Source organism: Grammomys surdaster, unplaced genomic scaffold (genome assembly GCF_004785775.1).
Source record: "Grammomys surdaster isolate TR1022 unplaced genomic scaffold, NIH_TR_1.0 61, whole genome shotgun sequence".
NCBI classification, from domain to species: Eukaryota; Metazoa; Chordata; class Mammalia; order Rodentia; family Muridae; genus Grammomys; species Grammomys surdaster.
This window is the reverse complement of record NW_021604563.1, coordinates 22,159,940-22,169,408: the sequence shown is the minus strand read 5'-3', so window position 1 is coordinate 22,169,408 and position 9,469 is coordinate 22,159,940. Positions and strand designations below refer to the sequence as shown.

Genomic DNA, 9,469 nt, shown 5'->3' with positions numbered 1-9,469 from the left:
TCTCTCTCTCTCTCTCTCTCTCTCTCTCTCTCTCTCTCTCTCTCTCTGTGTTTCTAGATATATATGCTGTGTGTGATGATGCAAGGGGACCAGGGGGGATACCAGGTGTCTTGTTCTATCACTCTTCTTTATTCCCTTAAGACACAGTCTCTCACTGCATGTGGAGATGTCCTGTCAAACTGATTTGACTGGCCAGCAAGCATACCCCCAGTGTTGGAGTTATAGGTGTTTGTGGCCATGCCTGGGTTTTTACATGGGTGCAGGGGATTTGAACAAGGGTTATAATGCTTGTATAGTAAGTGTTCTTACCCACTGAACTATAATTCTTAGCCCTAGATATATAACTCGGATTCAAATAACTTAATTCTTTTACTTGTCATAAGTTTAGTTAGTAAAATTTATAGGGCCCTTTTTCTTTTTTTAAGTTAAAAAATTATCTTTAATTTTTTTTTTTTACAGTCTAGTCATTATCCTCCTCTGGGTCTGCCCTCCAACAACTCCTTATCCCATTCCTTCTTCCTGGTCCCCAGTCTCCAAGAGAATGTCCCCCCCACACATACCCGGCAAGACCTACCCACTCCCCATTCCCTGGGGCCTCAAGTCTCTTGAGGGTTAGGTGTGTCTTCTGTCACTGAGGCCAGACCAGGCAGTCCTCTGCTGTATATGTGGGAGCTCTTATTCTTATAAAGCATAGTTTTTTTAATAAGGAAAAGGGTATTTACTTGTTAGACTTTGAATATATTAAAAGCAAATTAAAGACAAATTTAACAAAGTAAATAAGAGAACTCAGAAATAGTATAAGAACACATGGGCCCAACTTATGTACTTATGCTTTGTAGACGTGATATATGTATGTATGTATGTATGTATGTATGTATCAGTTATGTATTATTTTGACCTAAGTAGTCCCCAGACTGTTATTTTCTAAACAAAATGGTACTGGTGACGTTTTGGATTTTTAGTAAAACAAAAGGTCATTCTTGACCAAATTGGATTAATTTAATATTTTTTCTCCTTTGATGTGGGTATGATGGGATATGTTGTTTGTACCTTTCTTGATTTTTTATTTATTGCTTTGTCATAGTCATCTGTGATCACTCAGTATAGTGTTCCTTATTATCCTTGCTTGAATTCCACTAGCTAAACCAGAGCATTTTCTTAATTTTATATTTCATGCTGAGCATAGTATATGTGCACTTTAAATATTGGTTGATTTGAGTCTACCTTTCTGTATCATTTTATTATGTGTTTTTAAAATGAGAGAGAATTCTTATATGGAGAAAGACCGTGATTGGAAATGTAAGGTCTAGGTGCCAGCAGACTTAGTTCATACCTCAGGCTGTGGTGGGTGATTAATTAAGTGATTTTTGGAAAATCACTTCCTTTCTGTCAAACCTCCACTTATTTGTAATACAATAGGGTTAGATTTTATGACCTTTAAAGTCCCTTCTAATTTATCATTCAGTAAATCTGTAATGATTAGGGCTATATTTTCCTCAAGAGCATGTAATATAAGTGATTTATAGCTGCAGTGACAAACACAGACATAAATTGCAATCTTAACTGTGTTTAGAATCTAATAGGCTTGGTCAGGCCTTATAAAGGCAGCACTTGTAGATCTGATTCTGTTTTCTAAACTAAGTGATAATTACGATTAGAAGTTGTTCTATTTACCAGGGCTCACAGAGCCTCCTCTATGCTCTTACCCCTGTTAAGGTTATATTTCTGCTTCTGATAGTACATATTTTCATATGAAAATAGCTTTAATAGCTTATACTCATATAGAGCTTGTGTATCTATATACAATGAAATTTCTAAAATATATTATACAGTTACATATACTCACTGGATAAATTTGAAGATAATGCTGTAAAGTAAATGTCATTGTTATCCCAGCTTCACATTTGGGAATATTGAGGCAAGGAGAAACAACTATCTATGGGGTTCATTAAACTTTGAAGTTATTGTCCTTTGTTCCTTTTTATCATTTCCTGTATCAGGTACCCATCTTGCTTGATTATGTGACTCCAGTCATTTAGCCGCCCAGGTCTTAGTGGATGCCTGAAATCTGCTTTGCAAAGTTTATGAGAAAGAATCTTGTATTGCCAGGAAAGAGTGTCTTTTCCTTAGTGTGGACAAGTAGAAAGATTTTTTTAAAATTTTGTTTTATTTAAACTAAGTGGAGTCAGTGATGTAAAGATACCAAATTTCACTTAGGACAACTGTTATTTCCTGTATGTTTTTGGAAAACTTCTTAGTCTTCTGGGATCCAATGTGCAAAATTAGGTCATTTGTTTTAGATAACTTTTGAGTTCAAATGCCTGGAAGGAAATAAATTTGCTCTCTTCTCCCTAGTGATCAAAGTTGCTCCTGCATCTCTGTTGGTTGTCAGTTGTATCTAACTACCTTTGAATATATTTCCTATAATAAATCAAAACTATTTTTGATGAAATTAATACTATCAAAATACATGGTTTTGTGTTAAAAAAAAAAACTGGCCATGTAGTGTATTCATCTTGTTTGATTGAAACGTTTGTTAACTGGTGGATTCTTGTATTCTATTCTTTTATTCCCTGACCTCTTACTCCTTTATTCTGATAATGTGACTGTTTTAGGTAATTCATGTATGGAATGATGCAGTATTGTCTTTCTGTGATTAGCTTATTTCACTCAGCATAATGTTGTCAGTATACATCCATGCCATTAAAAGTTTCTTCTCTTCTAAAGATGAATTTTACTCTGTTTTATGAATAGCCTGTCTTTTGTCAATGGAGGCTTATAGTTATATCCTATATTATTATTTATAAAAAGTTCTTTGTTTTATGAAGGAAGACTGCTCTTTTTTTAAAAACTGGGAGTAGTGCCAACCCAGTCCCCCCACTACCACAAATTATGCAGTTAAGTTTCCCACAAGGAGAAATCACAGGGGTCAGCACATCTGGAGGGCAATGGATGAGTCTAGCCCTTGAAAGACCACCTTCTCGATCATTGTATCTTCCTTGTCAGTTAAGTATAAAGACTACTTCTTACAGATAAGGCAAATCACTACTTTTTTTCCAGGAAAGTAGAAAACAAACCTTAATTTTTGAAGTAGTTAAGAAAAATATAGACATAGAGGCAAAACTGCAGTAGTCTTTGAATGAATGAGGAGAGTTTTGATCATAGTTGCATCCATACTTAGCTGTGCGATCTTGGATAGGTTGCTTAATCTTTCTGATATCCGATATACTGTTGTTACTTATGTGAAAATAGGATAACAAAACTAAAGGCAAGGATGTGTATGTGTTTCTATGTCTGTGTAAACAAGTTTAAGTTGGATAAAGTCTAAGAAACTAGGAAGGAGATCAAGAAAGGGCAGAAATAGGTGATGAGAAAGCATGAGGGATCAGTGAAAGGACACATGGAACATCAAAGAAGAAAAGAGACTTGGAAGAAGATAGAAGGAGGGGTTCAGATTAGCAAGGGAGTGGTGAGGGAGACAAGGTGAAGGGGAATCACTAAAATGCACTTTGCTCAAAAATGTCTTAATGAGATCTGATACCTTGTATAGTAATTAAAAATTAACACTTGAAATAATGACAAAGAAGCCCAAATGATAGCAAGACCTCAGAACGTAGTTGAAGGTTCCAAGGTGAAGGCAGGTTTGTGTAGTGTTGAAAGGTGCTACTGCAACTTGATGGGCCATGTTTGGCTGATACCCATGGATGGCCTGCCCTTTTTTGAAGAGAAATGGAGGATTGGATGGGGATTGGGAGCACAGAGGGGAGATGCCTGGGAGGGTAGGAGACAGGGGAACCTGCAACTGGGTTGGAATATTAAAAAATAATTAAAAAAAAAAGAAAGAAAAAAGTCACATTAAGTGATGCTTGGGGAATCATCCAGAAGAGGGGGAGGAAGCAATGAAGGAGACAAAAAAGACCTAAGACACCACAAGAAAACCCACAGAATCAACTAACCTGAGCCTCATAGGGTCCCACAGAGACTGAACTGCCAACCAGAGGGCATGGGACTGGCCTAGGCCCTCTGCTTGTATATAACAGTTGTGTAGCTTGGTCTTCATGTGAGACTCCTAACAGTGAAAGCAGGGGCTGTCTCTGACTCTGTTGCCTACTTTTGGGACCCTTTCCCTCTACTGGGTTGCCTTGCCTAGCCTCAATAGGAGAAGATGCATCTCGTCCTACTGCAACTTGATGTGCCAAGGCAGATTGTCCATGGGGAGGTCTCCCCTTTTCTGAGGAGAAAGGGAGGAGTGGAAAATGGGGGTCAGAAGGGAGGTGAGGAGAAAACACTGGAAGGAGAGAAGAGAGGGAAAGCTGTATTGGGGTAATGATAACAACAACAACAACAACAACAACAACAACAACAACCACAAAATCAAGATGCCACTGAAGAAGAACTCGATAGGAAAGCTGACCATCTTTGTTCCCATTGGACACTGCTGATCTGAAGAAACAAACTGTACCATATGTTCTCAAGTGTGGCAAAAACAGTAATACAGATAATATGTTTCTCAGGCACACTTAACCAGTTAACTGTTCTTACTAGATAGGGTGAATTGGAAGTTAGCCGTATGGCTATGGCACATAAAAGTTATAAATTGACTTAACATGCATTGGACTAAATTGGCTTTGCCTATACAATTAAAAGCTTATAGTCTAATCATAAACAGAATGAAGTGAAATACCCATAGAAGCTTATCTAAATTATCCCAAACTGCTGGATTAATTAATTTTACTAGATGTACTGAGCTCCAACTATATTTTTAAAGGCTAGAATTTGATATTAACTCTCTAAATTGGCTTTATTATAGAAAGATGCTTATACATAGTCTCAAGGTAAGTTTATACTAAATGCTAAAAGGTGTTAATAAGTTAAGCAGTTTTTATACAGAAAAACCAATTAATTTGATCTAAACTGCTCTCCTGCATAACAAAGCACATAAATATAGTATAAATACATAATGTCCTAATTAAAAAATATTTTCTAAATGTCTATGTACCTATCTATGTACTACTTATGTTTCTATCTACACATTGTGCCTAGTTTAACAGAATCTATTTGGGAGAGTATATATTATCTATCTTAATGTTCTTAGCAAATAAAACTGAGGGCTTGGGACACACTATGCCCTTAGTTGGTCCTTTTGTTTGGCACTGAATTGGTAGCAGGAATCACAATTGAAGATAATACCTGGTTCTTATGGGTTCAGGAATACCATGTAGCAACTGAGTTAGCCTTAGTTATCTGTGTTATTTATATCTTTGACAAAGGAAAAGAATGGGAATTATGCAGATGTTATCAGCTGGTGGATGGTGTTAGAATTCTAAATAACTTTGAAAATGTTTAATAAGTGAGATAGGTGATGTTAGTAAGGTTGCTAGCAAGTATATTTGTGTAATTTGTTAAATAAAAGTCAAGAATATGCTGACTAGAGAAAGGAGAATTGGAAGGGGAAAGAAGAAGAACACAGAGAAAAAAAGAGAAGAAGAGAGTGGGAAGGCGGAAGGGGGAAGGGTGGAAGGTGGGTAGGTATGGAATGCAGACTTCAACTTGTTCATATATCAGAAATACAAAGTTAGTCGTGATTAACACCATATTTATCACGCTTTCTCTTACCGCAGAATCTCCTGATTGCCCATAGCAAGGGTGTAAATCTCACTCAGTAACAATTTTTGAAAGGACTATAAATGTTATCATAGTATCAAATTTGCTTCCCTAATGCATATTCTGCTATAAAATCCTACTCCAAGAGTAACCAAGTAGTGTCATGCTTCAGGATTTCATTAGAATCCAAGACCAGACACGATCACAGAATGAGTCATAAGGAACATAGCAATAAAATGATCCCTTATGACATATTGCTATATTCATAGATCAGTGCATTGCTCAACTTTTATGAGAGAAACTTCTTTCAGTGAATGATAATTAACAAGACACACCACTGGACAGTGACAGGGGTGAGAGACTTTGAAACACTAGCCCTAAATAGGACATCTTTCTTAAACCCCTGTCATCAAGGCTTAGGGATCTATCCAAATAGATTGTAAGATTCTAAGAGCCAGAGGTGGTAGATGACTACAAGCTTCTTCCAAACAGAGCACGACTGAGGCACAAATGAATTAACAGAATCTGTGCCGGCATGCACAGGGCCTGCACAAGTTCAAGCCAGAAAAAGTCCTAGCACTGAGAAAGGGAGGTGGACACAAAATCCCACACAATCCTAATTAAGAAGCTATTTGCAGTTGATGTCTACTAGAAAAGGGGAAATCAGTTTTTTTCCAATGGAATGTCACTGGGCTGTCAAGCATACACCAGAGGTTCCTGATTTGTGTTGGTGTTTTTCATCTGCCCCACAGTCCCAGAAAGAACAGGACATTGAACAGCAATGATCTGGGAGGAGTTAGGGGACTGCAAAGAATATGATCTGAAAATATTGTATGACCGTTTTAAAATATAAAAGAAAGGGGATGAAAGCTATGTTTACCTACAGTGTAAGCTAAATGAGGTCACTAAACAAGTCAATGAAAGTGAAATACATATTAGAATATTGAAAAGAATCTCAGAGCTACTTCATAAAAAGGAAGCTACTGGAAGGGGCTATAAAAATAGTTTGATATCTATGGAAGAGGAAAAGACACCAAAGTGGGGAAGCTACAAGTGGGGAATCAGAGTAGTAGGAGGGTTGGGGAGGTGTAGCAGAAGGAGGATCATGATACTTTGTTCCAAAATGACATGAGAATACCTAACACTTTATATGGTAATATAAATATTTGACAATTAAAAATGTTTGTCTGGAATTATGCAGAGAAAGAGTCTAAATTGGAAGTCTCCATTGAGTCCTTCCCCTCAGAGATTGGGGAAAGTTGCCAGAGAAGGGGAAAAATGATTGTGGGTGTCAGAGGGGATGAAGGACACCAGAAGAACAAGACCCCCCTGAATCAACTAAGCAAGGCTCCAAAGGGCTCACAGAGACCGAAGCAGCAAGCAAGGGATCTGCATGGGTCTGTCTACATCAGGTCCTCTGTGTATATGTTATGGTTGTTAGTGTGATGTTTTTGTGGAGCTCTGAACAGTAGGAGCGTGTGTATCTCTGACTCTTTGCCTGCTCTCAGGACTCATTTCCCCCTACTGGGTTGCCTTGTCCATCCTTAATATGGGGAATTTTGCCTTGTCTTATTGTATCTTGTGTTGTCATATTTGGTTGTTGTCTCTTGGAGGCCTGCTCTTTTATGAACAAGACAGAGGGGCAGTAGATCTAGGGAAGAAAGGAGGTAGGAGGAGGTAAAGAGAGTGGAGGGAGGCAAAATGGTGGTCAGAATGTATTTTATGAAAGAAGAGTCTATTTTCAAAGAAAAATGTGTGGAATGAAATTGTTTTTACTCATGATTAGAGATAGAAGATCATCAGAGAACATCTAATGGAACCCCATTTTCTTTATGACTCAGAAAGACATAAGTATTGTTGGAAGTAGCAGAATGTATTAGAGGTCAAGCCTGGGCACCAGAATGGTCTGGAGATACTTTAACACAGCATGCATGTAGTTAGGTTTTAGATGCCTCGAAGTGTTTCAGTAAACATTGATGCATACATCCATGTTAGGTAATGTGCAAGCCACAGCAATTGAACACACTGTTGCACAGAGGGTTAACATAAATGCCAAGGATTCAACTGTGCCTTTTGTTTCTGTTGCATCATACTATGAGAATATAATTCACTAGATATTAGACATTTCAAGTTTTTTTTTAAATTCTTGTTTCTGGTCAGTTTAACCTGTCTTATATTTATTTTTTAATTTTTATTTATTTATTTAAAATTTTTTCAGTTTAGCCTGTCTCAAAGCACAGTCCAGTCTTATTATTGATCCCTCTCAAGGGTATCTGATGAACTCTTAATTCTATTTGGAGAAGTATTCAACAATACAGAAGCATTGCATTTCAATCTTGTAGTCACTTTGCCATTGTTTTTTATATGGACAGCTTATAAACATGACCTGACTAGTTTCATTTCCTTTCCTTTGCTTTGCTTGGGCCACATTACCACATGTGAAATACTCTTTGTTCTCACTGATATCAGATGTAATTCAAATCATCTTTAAGCCAATCTTTTACATCATAGTCCCCATACAATACTTTTCTATACTCTATGGTGATATGCTAGCTATATTAAAAGATACTTTATTAGCCATTTAATATATATATATATATGTATATGAACATGTACATGTATATGTATATATGTGTGTGTGTGTATGTGTGTGTGTGTGTGTGTTTTCCGTTATATCTTTGAAGTACATATACCCTCTCCATGAAGATTTTCCTGCCTTCTAGAAGGAGGACACAGATATACTAACAAGTTAATGTACATTACAGCTGCTGTTGCAATGGAAATATATAAATACACAGGTAAACTGGGCATGATAGTTAATGCCTAAAAGTCTAAAACTTGAAGAAGTGGGAGGATTATGTGTTCAACTCCAACCTGGGCTACATAGTAATTTTCTAGCTAACCTGGGCTACATAGTAAATCCCTATCGTTCGAAAACAAAATCCATACAACACAAAATGAAACATAATAAAAATACATTATGAGTAATTAGTATATGCTAGAAAAAGAGAACAGGGGCAGGGTAGGCAGTGAGGAGAGAGTGTAATGAATGAAAAACAGTGGTGTGAAACAGCCTGGCATATTCAGGGGTTATGTAAATTTGATTGAGCTGCTACATAAAATGGCAGATTATTTGTGACTGGCCTATGAGAATTAGAATTAAAATGAGAAATCAATTTGGGAAAGAATGTAGGAACTAGATGATAGAAAGTTGCTAAAGGTATTAAATACCATTCTAGAAAAAGTTTAGTTCATTTGGTAATGGTAACTTAGAATAGGATGCAGACTAAGAAAGGGATACTGATAAAGACAAAAGAAAATGTCTATGTGTAGCTGCTGAGTTACGGTTTACTGTAACTGAAAGTGAGTCCAGTAAGTTCAACTGTATTGCACATTCCTTGGAGATGGGGACTATATCTTCATATTTCCTCTTTCAACCATTTAATTTCTTGTTCTACTTCCTTAGTTCTCTCTTGAGTGGTTAACATAATACATTGCATTTGCAACAGAAACATAATGAGTGACTGGTAAGATTATATGTCATACCTTCAAAGAAACTTATTAACTCATGTACAATGCAAACTTTGTTGTGCTTCAAGAATCTCTACTAGTTTGAGTTTGAGGGATCTTTGAACATGTGGCAAAACTAGCCTGGGGCTGGAAATAGAGTTGTAAGGACTTGGTCAAGAACACACAGTTCAACATAATAATAGCATATGCTTTTCACTCCGAGCATTCAGGAGGCAGAGGCAGACAGATCCATGTAGAGAGTTCTAGGCAAGCCAGGAGTACTGAATGATACCCTGTTTCAGTAAACAAGCAAGCAAGCAAGCAAGCAAGCAAGCAAGCAAGCAAGCAAGCAAGC

General features: G+C 37.0%; 1 protein-coding gene and 1 non-coding gene across 2 annotated transcripts in view; both read right to left on the bottom strand.

Moving 5' to 3' along the window:
- Positions 1-9,469, bottom strand: part of Cysltr1 (cysteinyl leukotriene receptor 1) — a 25,710-nt gene that overhangs the window by 7,603 nt on the left and 8,638 nt on the right. The window lies entirely within an intron of this gene.
- Positions 2,852-3,014, bottom strand: LOC114609930. The gene has a single exon (XR_003709615.1). It is a non-coding gene; the product is annotated as a U1 spliceosomal RNA (small nuclear RNA).